The sequence below is a fragment of the Castanea sativa genome, chromosome 11, assembly GCF_040712315.1.
Source record: "Castanea sativa cultivar Marrone di Chiusa Pesio chromosome 11, ASM4071231v1".
Classification (NCBI taxonomy): domain Eukaryota; kingdom Viridiplantae; phylum Streptophyta; class Magnoliopsida; order Fagales; family Fagaceae; genus Castanea; species Castanea sativa.
In genome coordinates this window covers 64,239,421-64,252,729 of record NC_134023.1, presented here as the reverse complement: position 1 = coordinate 64,252,729, position 13,309 = coordinate 64,239,421, and the positions used below count along the sequence as shown (strand labels likewise).

Here is a 13,309-nt window from a genome sequence, read left to right as displayed (position 1 = left end):
GAAGCCCTACCTCTCTGCCTGAAGGTCTACTACTCAGCACTCAATACTTGCTTCAGCCTTGCTTCAATCCTAGTTCATCCTCAGGCTTACCCTTCTGATATTGTTTTCAACCTAAAATCTTGACTTGATAATTTGTGTGTAATAATCATAACTCATAATTTATTAAGGTTAAAATGGCTAAATACTACTGTATTATTTGGCGAAATATTTAGTAATATACTATTGTTTAGGAAATATTTAGCAATTTACCATTTTTTTCAAAACTCAAGTTTGACTCATAACTCGTGTTTATGAAAATTAAGTTATTTAAAAATTTGCCACAGTGGTCCTGCTGACCTGGAATTAAAAAAGGGTTATGCTAACAAGTGCCAATAGGGCAACAGTTAACAATCAATTTTAGAAAAATTTTGACACCACTTTTATGAGAAATGAAAAAAACAGTCATAACATTAATTGCTTTTTTTTTTCTTTTCTCATAAAAACTTTCTTTAAATAGATTGTTAACTAATACTCTAAGAGCATCAGTTTGAATTTCCTATTAAAAAATATAAAATTTCATGTATAACTTGAGTTTTATAAACTCAAGTAATATTTAGTTTCAAATCTATAACTCACCAATCATGCTTTTGTCAAAAACTTGTGTTAGTTGGTTATTGTAGTTTTGACTTCTGATACCTGACGGTGTTGGCGTGTGAGGGAGAGAAAGAGAGCTTTCCTTGAATTAACTTGTAAACAGAGTGCTGATAAAACACAATAAAAAACTAACTTGGACATAGAAAATTTTTCCAAGAAACTCATAGGAAGCTGTAGGCTATCATCAAAATATCCTAAGGTACTCGAGTCTGTAAAACTTTGAGTATGGATAAAATTTTAATTATCATGTCACCTTTTTAATTACTAATGAAATTTATGGAACTCGGTTTTCATAAATTCAAGTTATGGGTAAAAATTGAGTTTTTCAAATTCGATTTTTAAAAAGGTGATAGTTAATTTACTAAATATTTCTTAAACAATAGTAAAACACTAATTATTTTAGTCAAAGCTGGTATTTTGCCATTTTTTGGTGTTTTACTTTTCAAAGATATATAATTTAATAGTCTTGTCCTGAGTTTGACTATCTGACCTATATAGCAAAAAAAAAAAAAAAAAAAAAAAGCAAAAAACTATCTGACCTTGTCCTATAAATAAGAGTAATAAGATGATGAATTTTACAAGGTATTCAAAGCATAATCATGAAGATCCCTACCAGAATTGCTTTTCCATTCTTGTTCTTCATTATTCTTTCTAAGAGTAATTTCTTAGCCAAGGCACAAAACCCGACAATCTCAGTTAACGTGGGTGTGATTCTTGACTTCGATACATGGACTGGGAAGATGGGTCTGAGTTGCATCAACATGGCCCTTGCAGACTTCTATGCCTCCAATAGTTACTACAAAACTAGGCTACTTCTTAGCTCCAGAGACGCCAAAAGTGATGTTGTTGAAGCAGCTGCTGCAGGTAAATCTCCCTCCCTCTTATTCATCCCCACCTGCAGACTGTAGACTGTAGGTAAGATCTCAATCTCATGTTAGATAGCTTTAGGGTTTTTTTTTTTTTTTTTTTAAATCACTCTCTGCAGTATTTTCATCTTACTGGATTGGGACCCTTCGTAGTTGCAGCATTGGATTAATGGGATTATGTGATTAATAATGTGATCTACAACGTTAAATTTTCTCTCCACTGGTACTAAACGAAGACATTACAAAAAATTTGAATTAATAATTCCTTTTGTTATTCATGTAGTATCTAGTATTTCGTAGATGATGGTTCAATTCATCATAGGAGTTCATTGTCGATTCTCAGATTTTAGTTTAAGAGAGGCTTTTGGAAGCCAAAGATGCGGTTAGACCGAAATTATAAAATTGGAATCTATGAAGAACGTACGGCATCCTTTTTATTTATTTATTATTATTATCATTATATATTAATATTTTAAGTAAGAACATGCACTTGTTAATTTATTTATTTTTGTAAGCATGCACTTGTTCATTGATTATTAAATATTAGAGGATTAGTATGACTGTAATTTTGCTTTATTAAATTTGTCAAGAGCTTTGTAATTCAGTTGCTAGCATTCTATGGAATTTCCAATCTAAATAATAAGGATTCATATGCTTCCATATTGTGTATATCGAATATTATAATAAATAATAAAAAAATTTAACTACCCTCCTAAGAAAATACTTGATGGTTAACTTTTAATTGATGTGATCATTTTACAAAACGACGTATAGGATGGTTAGTGGTAAACAATTAATGAAACTAGATTGAAGGGTTATATGACATTAGCAAAAATTCAAGAGTTTAGGATGTCAACTACAAGTTCTAAAACTAACAGACCACAATGATAGAGGTACTAAAGTTGGGGAGAGTAAAAAATGTATTTTAAATATTCTTATTTAATGGCTTGAAGTTAGCATTTCTGAGTTTCACTATTTGTGTAAGGGATTTTAAGACAGAGATAGCTGTCATTTTCAGTTTAACTATTCATCTAAATTATTAATGATATGGTAAAATCTTATATACTCGTATCGTAAAAACAGTTTTTCTTTAAACAAGTTTAGAGAAATTTTCTCAAATCTACTACGTGACCATTCATAAAACTATTCATATATTTGATTTTCGACTATCACATATTGAGTTAGAGGAATTTTTTCCAAATTAGCTTAAAAGTAAACTTTTTCCATGTAACAAAATCTATGATGACAAAAAAAAAAAAAAAGAACAAAATAATTCTTTAAGTAGAGCTAGACAACATGGTAGGATTCAAACTTCTAATTTTGATTCATCCAACTACCAAAATGTCATGCAAAACACATGGTTATGATATTTAGTTGTTTGCATTTTTTTTTCTAGCAAAGAACCTTTTTTTCTTCAAGAATGGATTTGTTTTTTTGTTTTGTTAATTAAAAAAAATATTTTTATATTGATTTCGTTTTGAAAGGGGTCACAGGCTACAGATTTTAGCTAGGTAGCCACTTTTAGGTTTTGGAGAAACTGATTTTTAATTTTATGGGTTCAAGCGTAAAATTTTTTAACCAAAACTTTCAAATAATATATATTATTGTATACTAATAAAAAAATTTCATAGTCGTACTGTATTCGCAGTTCCGTCACTAGTTTTTGCAGTCACACGCAGTGATCTGTGGTGATCTTTTATTGTGGTCAGGGTGAGATGATTTCTTGTCACCACCATCTTCAACTCCGACCATCATTCAACTCTATTCACCGTCCCTTGTTTGAACTCCATCTCACAATTTGCTGCAACTTATATATATATATATATATATATATATATATATATATATATATATATATGTTTTAGGTAGTTGAAGTTGTATTAGGTGTAATTCAAAGTTATGTTATATTGTCTAATAGCTTTTTACTAGATTTTTTTAAAAAAAAAAAAGCCTTTTTTTGGATTAATAATTCATAAATCTCACCATTAGATTACATGTTCTCTATAAATCTCACCATTAAATTTTTGGATTAATAATTCAATCGGATGTTATTTACTATTCGATCTAAAAACCCAACTTTTATGTACAATTTTAAATAAAAAAACTTGAAAATTATATATTTTACCAATAACATAGTTATTGATCTCATATTATCTTGAAATTTGCAAGTATGTGGAGTATAAGAAGATCTAATCTAACAGTGGAATTGTTAAAATTTACTTCCAATTAAAAAATATTAAGTGTTGTAAAATAGTTTAAAGTTAACATAGCTTATATATATTGAAAGCTCGGATTTGTGTTAAAAACACAAGAGCTGTTTAGACCCCTAATTAATAAATTACGGTTAGATTAATTTTACTCTAACTTAAAATAAGTGCTCAAATAAGAGTAAATGACACGCAATCAACCGATACTTCTCTAATGCATAAACATGAACAACAAACAATAAAAGTAAAGCACAAGAGTAAGAAAAGAGAGATGCAAACACAAGATAACACGGCGATGTGTTATCGAAGAGGAAACCGAAGAACTCGGTGAAAATCCTCTCCGCCACCCTCCATGCGGTAAATCGATCCACTAGACAATAAGTTGGGATACACGAATAGCAAGAGACCCTCCAAGCATAATCTACCCAATATACCTAAGCCCTCCAAGCTCCTACTCCAACAAGGCTTTTCGGAATCGTGTCTTGTCTAGCTTTCCGGATCCCGCAATACACCCAATTGCATCCGCCAAGCCTCACCGGCTTCTTTTGGCAAATCCCCAAAGCTTCCCAAGCTTTAAAACACTCTCTACACTCTGAATTGGTGTGGGTTGTGTTTGGGTACAAATCTCTTCTCAAGGTATGACAATAAGAGAGGGAAGGAGAAGAGGCTAGGATGATTTTTCACTAAGGATTAGTAGCTCTCTCTCTAAAAGATGGGTGTGTATATTGTTGAAAACCTATTTAGGGTTTTTCTCTTTGAATGACCTCTCATACTTTTGTGAATAATGAAGGTATATATAGTATGAGTGAAGGGTAAGAAAATCACACTTAAAAATCCTCCAGGTAGAGAATTTCGTGGGTATCTCGCGGGAAGGTCTTACCCGCGAGACACTCGTGAAATCCTCCAGGCTAGCACGACTCTTCAGCTTCCAGCATGTGCTTCTCACGTGGCTCTTTCGCGGATTAGAATCTAGCGAGACAGTTGCGAAATCCACTGATTCTTCATTTTATGTTCAATTCTTCACCAACTTAATACTAAACCCAATACAATAAAATCCCACAAAATACAAGGAAAAAATTAAAGTAAATGCAACACTTTTTGTCATGGAATAAAGGCAACATAAAATATAGTTGTAAATCACAACTTTACACACACACACACATATGTGTGTGTGTGTGTGTGTGTGTGTGTGTGTGTGTGTGTGTGTGTGTATGTGATCCTAGTATCCCATATGGATTAAGTATAAGCTTAACTATGTGTTTATAAGCTCTTGAACATCCCCCTTTGCAAGCCGGTTTTCAAGAGCAAGCTCTACCCATGGTTTTTAGGATTTGGTATCAAAGCCAACCACCATGTCGAGTAATCGGATATTAAAATTAGGGTGGTCGATACCGTACCGGTACTAGCCGGTACATACCGTACCGACCAGTGCACCGGTACCAGTACACTTCTATTTTGTATCGAAAAAAATACCGGCCATACCGGCTAATTTCGGGCCGTACCGAGCGTACCGGCCAGTACAGAAAAAAGCTTTTTTTTTTTTAGTTTTGTAATTTTTGAATTTTTGTAAGGGCATAATGGTAACTTATTTACATTAACTTACTAGTATTATTTGTTTTCTTAGTATGCAATGAACAACTAAGTTTTCTATTTTTTATATTGTGTTTTTTTTTTTTTTTCCTTTTAATTGATACTAAAGTCTAAAACTATGAATAATTTGTTCTGAATTGAAGTAGTGTTTTATGATAAATTTTTATATTTACTATAATATAAGTGAAATATTATATGCTTATAAACATGGTTCTAGAGATTTTGGTGTGTGTATAATATATATATATATATATATATATATATATATATATAAAATAGCGGTAAACCCGTAACGGTACACTGGTATTGACTGGTATCCAAAATATATCGTACCGGTGGCCAAACCGGTACAGCCTCCGGTACGGTATTGACTTCCTTGATTAAAACGGCTTACTAAGTCATTGAATAACTGATAAGTAAGTGAAGTTGCCAAAAAAAAAAGAGAATGGCCTACCATTGGGTCAATGTTGATAGAGTAGGCTGACCCTAGTGTCTCACATGGATTAAGTGGTGGTAAGTTATGATCTTATTGTTCCACATGGATTAAGTGTAAGCTTAACCATATATTTATAAGCTCTTGGGTACCCTACACTTGCAAGTTAGCTTTCAAGGGTGAGTTCTACCCATAGGTCCTTAGTGTGAACTTGAAAATTATTGTGAAAGTATTTTAGTGGTGGTTCCAAGTAGAACTAATCATATCATCTAAAATTTGTTGTGAAAGTGCTGTCAACGTAGCACTTCTCTTATTCTAATCATTACACTAACTCCACGGCCAAAATATCTTACTTTTTTTTTTCAACTTCAATTCTTTTGTTACGAGCAGCTATGGACAATTTCCTATGATTAAGCATGTATGGCTCCGGTTAGGCTGGGTTTGGAGTATTTTTTAACCTGACTGGGCCCCCACAAGTTGGAAAATCTTTAATTCAACCCAATTCATAGTAGTTCTAAAAACCAACCAATCATGTAGTGTAGGGATCAAATTGTTTTGAGTTAGGAGTCATTTTTTCAAATCTAATAAAAAAAATTAGTTTAATTTCAACCATTCTTTTTGGCATCAACTTATTTAGCTTTTTGCCCATTTATGTTTGCTAAAAGTTGGCTAAGGAATACTTATATTTGAAGATGTAGCATTTTAAAAAGCTCTACATAAACAAAGTAATCTAAAAGTTAAATGAAAATTTAAAAACTCAACCCATCAACCATTGCAAAACCAACCCAAGATGTCAACATATTGATAAGGTTGATAGGTCGAAAGTACACCCTTACCTAACACATTTCAAACTTTTATTGGACCATACACTCCAACCACATTTGTTTTTAGTACTCCTAATGAGTGCTGACTATTGTTGTCAACACTTTACTCTCTTCTTAACAATGAATTATATGCTCTAGGATGTGAAATTTATGGTATTTTTACGAATTTTTCTAACTAGCTTCATATATTATTCCATTAAATAGTTAAACTTTTCAATTGGTTACTAAGACCTCTATAGCCCTAGGAATGGTAATGAGGTGGGGTAGGGTGGGATCATGGATGTCCCATCTCCATCCCATCTTTTTTTTTTCTTGGTTGGGGAAAACCCTAATGAATACTATGAGAGTACTAAGAAAGAAATTGAGACAAGTGTTTTGACAATATTAATAGAACATGTATAATTTTTCTTCTTAGAATACTAAGTATTTTAACACACACACACACAAGGAGAGTGGAAAAGGTTTTAAAAAAACTAACAATGGTATATATCTAAAAGGGCCTAACTCTTGGATATATAGCATAGACTTTAAACCTCTTTAACTCACACTCATTTTCTGATGTGGGATTAACCTACTGTCTTTTCTTTTGAGAATACTAAGTAAATATTTTAACACACACACAAAAGGAGAGGGAAGAAGGTTTTAAAGAAGCTGATAGTAGCGTATAAAATTATATATACATTATAACTCATTTATGCATAAACAAATCACAAGTGTAAAAAGTTAAACATATATTTCATTAAAAAAAGTTAAATATATATTAAATTATAAAGTTAAACATAGTGTATATTCTTCGTTAACTATGCATAAATGGATGATTACCAAAATTTTCATTTATTTCTCATTTGTTTCTAAAGCTCAACATTGATTAGAGTTTGATTGGGCATTAAATTGGATTTTTTTTCTCAATTTCACTTTTTCTTTTTCTTTTTCCAACAACAGCTGTAGACCTGATAAAAAATGTAGAAGTGCAAGCCATCATAGGGCCAGAGAGTTCCATGCAAGCCAAGTTTATCATCAATCTTGGGGAGAAAGCCCAAGTGCCCATTGTAGCATTTTCAGCAACAAGCCCTTCTCTTACTTCACTTCAAAGTCTATATTTTTTTCAAGCCTCTCAAAATAGCTCATCTCAAGTGAAAGCTATAAGTGCGATTGTTCAAGCCTATGGATAGAGAGAAGTCGTGCCAATCTATATTGATAACGAGTATGGACAAGGTATGATACCCTTCTTGATTGATGCCTTGCAAGAAGTTGATGCACGTGTCCCTTATCGAAGTGTCATTCCTCCATTGGCCTTAGATGACCAAATTGGTGAAGAACTTTATAAGTTAATGACAATGCAAACTAGAGTCTTCATTATGCACATGTCAATCGATCTTGGTTCTCGGCTTTTCACCAAGGCAAAAGAGATTGGAATGATGAGTGAGGGTTATGTTTGGATCATGACTAGTAGGATGACCAATTCCATTCGCTCAATAGAATCTTCAGTACATGATTCAATGCAAGGCGTATTGGGTTTAAAAACTTATGTTCCAAAAACAATTGAGCTTGAAAATTTTACACTTTGATGGAAAACAAAATTCCATCAAGACAATCCAAACATTTTGGATGTTGAATTGAATGTTAAGGGACTATGGGCATATGATGCTGCTTCAGCACTAGCCAGGGCAGTTGAGAAGGCTGGCACTACAAATTTTGGCTTTGAATATACAACTGGTTCAAGTAACTTAACTGATCTTGCAACTATGGGGGTCTCTCTAAATGGTCCAAAACTTCGCCAAGCATTATTAGACACTAGATTTACTGGCCTTGCTGGAGAGTTTAGTCTCCAAAATGGGCAACTACAATCATCAACTTTTCAGATAATTAATGTGAATGGTAATGGAGAAAGAGGGGTTGCATTTTGGACTCCAGAAAATGGACTCATAAGGGAGTTGAATTCTACAAACACAAGCACGTATTCCACTTCAAGAAGAAACCTAGGACCAATTATATGGCCGGGTGATTCAAGCTCTATCCCCAAAGGTTGGGAGATTCCAACAAATGGGAAGAAGTTGAGAGTAGGAGTTCTAGTGAATGATGGCTTTTTTGAATTTGTTAAGGTGGAACATGATGCTAGCACTAACACAACAAAGGTCACAGGATACAACATAGATATCTTCAAGGCTGTTATAAAAGCTTTACCATATAATGTTGACTATGAGTTGATTCCTTTTGCAAAGCCTAATGGTGAAAGCGCTGGTACATATGATGATATGGTGTATCAAGTATACCTTGGGGTTAGTAAAAATCCTTAGCTTACTAATTTTAACAATTAAGATTACATTTTGAGCCTATATATTTCTTAGTTTATCATTTTCCTTCTATATTTTGTTATCTATCTAAACAAGGGCACACATATAATACTGGAAATGATGGAAGTAAATATTTTACTTTGACAGAACTTCGATGCTCTGGCTGCTGATACAACTATCATTGCAAATAGGAGTAAATATGTAGACTTCACGTTGCCATACACAGAATCTGGAGTAACAATGGTAGTGCCAATCAAAGACAATGACAGGAAAAACGCATGGGTGTTCTTGAAACCATTAACTTGGGACCTTTGGATAACAAGTGGGATTTTCTTTGTATTCATTGGCTTTGTGGTATGGGTTCTTGAACATCGAATAAATGAAGAATTCCGCGGGCCTCCATCACATGAGATTGGAACAAGCCTGTGGTACTCCTTCTCAACCATGGTTTTTGCACAAAGTAAGTTCCTTTCATCATTTTCTCATTTATTATTATAGAAATGAAGATTCAAATACTCAATAAAAGGCATATGCAAAATGCACAATCTATAACAGCTTGTGCACTACTTGGAGGCTTATAACAGCTTTAGAAACTTGGAATTTCCATCCTTATGAAATAATCAAGTAATAAACTATTTGATAACTTGCTTACTAGCCTATAATATGAAAATTGCTTGTGACATATACTAATACTATAGCCTAAGATTCCTTGAATTCAACTTTATTATGTGTTAAAACAAGTAATATACTAATAGTACTATACCTAGATGATATCTCAAATATCGTATTAACTTGACATTTATGATGTAACTATGTAATTTTCTAAAGCCCATTTGAATTTAATTTACAGAGGAGACCTTGTTCAGCAATTTAGCAAGGTTTGTGGTCATCATATGGGTTTTTGTGGTGCTCATTCTCACTCAAAGTTACACTGCGAGTTTGACATCACTCTTAACTGTTCAACAGTTGCAACCAACTGTTACTGATGTTAACCAACTTATTAAGAATGGGGAGTATGTGGGCTACCCAGAAGGCTCTTTTGTTTTGGGAATTCTGGAAGAAATGAATTTTGATCCAACTAAGCTTAGGACATATAAATGTATAGAAGAATGGGATGAACTTTTATCTAAAGGAAGTGCAAATGGAGGTATAGATGCTGCTTTTGATGACGTCCCTTGTACGAAGATTTTACTATCACAACATTGCTCCAAGTATGCCATGGTTCGATCCATATATAAGACAGATGGGCTGGGTTTTGTAAGCTCTCTCTCTCTCTCTCTCTCTCTCTCTCTCTCTCTCATGTGTATGTGTTTGTGTTGGTTTGTAGTTTTTCATGTCGATTTTTTTTTTTAATGTCTCTCAGGTCTTTCCAAAAGGTTCCCCTTTCGTATCTGATGTTTCATGGGCAGTATTAAATGTGACCGAAGGAGAGAAAATGAATGAAATTGAAAAGGCATATGTTGGGGACCATAGTAGTTATTCAAGCTCCAACACTCAGGTTTCTTCTGGCAGTCTTAGCCTAGAAAGCTTTTGGGGCCTATTCCTCATCGCTGGCGTTGCTTCCTTATCAGCTCTCATCATCTCCTTCGCCATGTTCCTTTACAAGGAGAGGCGGCAAATCTGGATCAGCTTTGATTCAAAAAACTCAATATGGAGAAGAATTTGTCATGCCTTAAGAATCTTTGACAACAAAGACCTTAGCTCAAATACTTTTAGGAATAAACCATTGAAAGATAGTGGTGACATTGACAATGTTCAACATATAGGCACATGTGATGCCTCACCGAACACTTGTTGCTCGACAAGTCCAATAAGTTGCTCAGTCCACATGGAACCTGAATTTACTTTCTCAGGAGATTCAGGAACACCTTCTAGAGAATATTTCATTCCTGAATAAAAATATTATAAAAAAAGAAAAAAGAAAAGAAAAGAAAGAAGTAGTAGTTGATATGAAAAAAACATAACATGCATTAAAAATAATTGTTACTTTACCAGAAGAATTGAAAGTAATAGAAGAAAACTTGATAAGAACAAAGAAGCTATTGTTTTTATCTTAAAAAATGTTGCAATTTGGTGCTGCCATTTGGTGTTAAACCATAGCTCATAGGCATAACTTGCAATTTGATATAGCCACTTAGCACAACGACGACTTATAATCCCAACTTCTAATATATAATACATGATAAGATATTGATTCTAAAACAATGTACATAATGTGATATGTTATTAAATTAGATTCCTTGCAATATATATATATATATATATATATATATATATATATATATATAATAGAACTTGGGTTCCAATATAATTTTTTTTATTTCCTTTACAAAGCATAATTTTGATTAAAAAATATTATATGGAGTTGAGTTCCACTTATGAAAAAGGGATTAAAATCGAGTTGTAAGGAAGAAGGAAAACATAGGATTTTTTTTTTCCTAACACCATGAAACCTCACCGATTGAGTCAAGGCCCTTTGAACCCATACCTAAAGAGAAAAAGTTACTTTTTTTTAATGGTATTTAGGGGATATATTATGGACTTATCATTTCCCTTTATTTACTTATAAAAATATATATAGTGTTTAAGGGCTATATGCAAAATACCCATTGTTGGATGATGTTCAGTTGAAACCACAGACAGAAAGTGAGGCAGAGGGGCTAGAAAGGCAGTATAATGAAGAGGAGGTTTGGGCTATTGTGAAAGTGATAAAGCATGAATGGTGACAAAGCACTAGGTCCCAATGGCATTACCATTACATTTTTCCAAGCTAGCTAGGAGATCGTTAAAGATGATGTTATGCAGGTTCTGCATCAGTTTCATAGTTTAAAGAACATTTGAACAAAGTCGTTATCCCCAAGAGAATAGGAGAATCTAACGTGAAGAATAATTCATCTCAGATATATACATATGAGACAACACTACAACAAAATGTATTTTTAGTGAGAAAAAAATTCGTCACTAAAGGTCCAGTTTTTCGTCAATAAGAACCTTTAGCGACGAAATCGGACTTTTAGTGACGAAACTCATTTCGTCGCTGAAACCCCGTCGCTAAAAGTCCAAGCGATGAAAAATTTTGTCACCAAAAGTCCAATTTGTTTTAAAAAGAAAAAACTTTTAGCAACGAAAACGTTTTGTCGCTAAATGTTTTCCTCACTAAAAACACTATTCAGTGACGAAAATATTGGTCACTAAAAACACTTCAGTTTATTAAATCATATTTAGTGACGAACAATTTCGTCACTAAAACTATTTTCGAGTACATATAGCGACGAAAAAATTCGTCACTAAAACTATTTTTAAGAAAATCCAAGCGCATATAGTGACGAAAATTTTCATCACTTAAACCGTTTCTTACAAAATTTTGCTACATTTAGCGACGAAATATTTCGTCACTAAAACAATATTTTGTTGCTATATTTGTGACAAAAAATTCATCGCTAAAACTTATTTTATGTTTTTATTTTTTTCATAGCTTTGATAGTAACCTGTCATTACATTATTAAAACCTCAAATTTAAATAACACATTTATTTCAACAACACATTTATAAAAAAAGATCTATACATTCCACAAGTAAAAAATAAAAGAAGTATCCAATTCAAACTCCTTTTATACAATAATTGTTTGCAACACATACAATAACTCAAGATGTTTTATAACAATACAAAATGTGTAGCATAATATAATTAGAACTAACTTAAGATGTCCTCATATGTCTTGAAGTAATGCCAAAAGTAAATCCCCTAAAAGCCACCAATAAGAAATCTGCACAAATATAAAAACAATACTACATTAAAATTGTAAAGTAAAAATATTAATTATGTTATAAGAAACATTTCTAACAATGCATTAAGAGTAGCCACACCAATGAATTAAAATCACAACTCCTAATGTATAAGTTGTAGAAAGCAAATATAGATTTTCAAGTGTAATATAAAGTACTAACCAATAAGTGTTTTAACTTGAAGATGAACCACGCCCATAGGTAAGAGCGTCATCATAACCCTTGCTCCTCAAAAATTTAAGAATATTCTTTTGGACCTCTTCTTGCTTAGCTCGTGCCTCTTGCTCCCTAACTTGCTCCCTAGCTTGCTCCACTTGGTTCCTAGCTCTTGCCTCTTTGAGCTCAATTATCTCATTTTCTAGCCGTTGGATATACTCTACCGAGGAACTAGATGAAGCGGTAGTTACTAGAGAAGAAGAAGGTCTCATTATTATTTGCCAATTCAGGTTCTTGATCGCCATTATTATTTATCTGATTAATTAACATTCGAAGGTTAGATAGATATAATTAATTAATCACAATATGTAATATATTGAGATTTAAGAAAATGAAAAAACATGCACCTCCTCATCAACCCTAACAGCAAGTGCCTTTGTCTCGTATCTATGTTTGCTTGAAGTTTTCTTCCAATTTTTAGAGTTCTTTCTTGATTTTTCCTAATAAAGAACATTCAAGA

General features: G+C 32.8%; 1 pseudogene; it reads left to right on the top strand.

Annotated features, from left to right (window-relative positions):
- Positions 1 to 1,232: 1,232 nt before the first annotated feature.
- Positions 1,233 to 10,744, top strand: LOC142616948 (glutamate receptor 2.8-like; annotated as a pseudogene).
- The last annotated feature ends 2,565 nt before the right edge of the window (positions 10,745 to 13,309 follow it).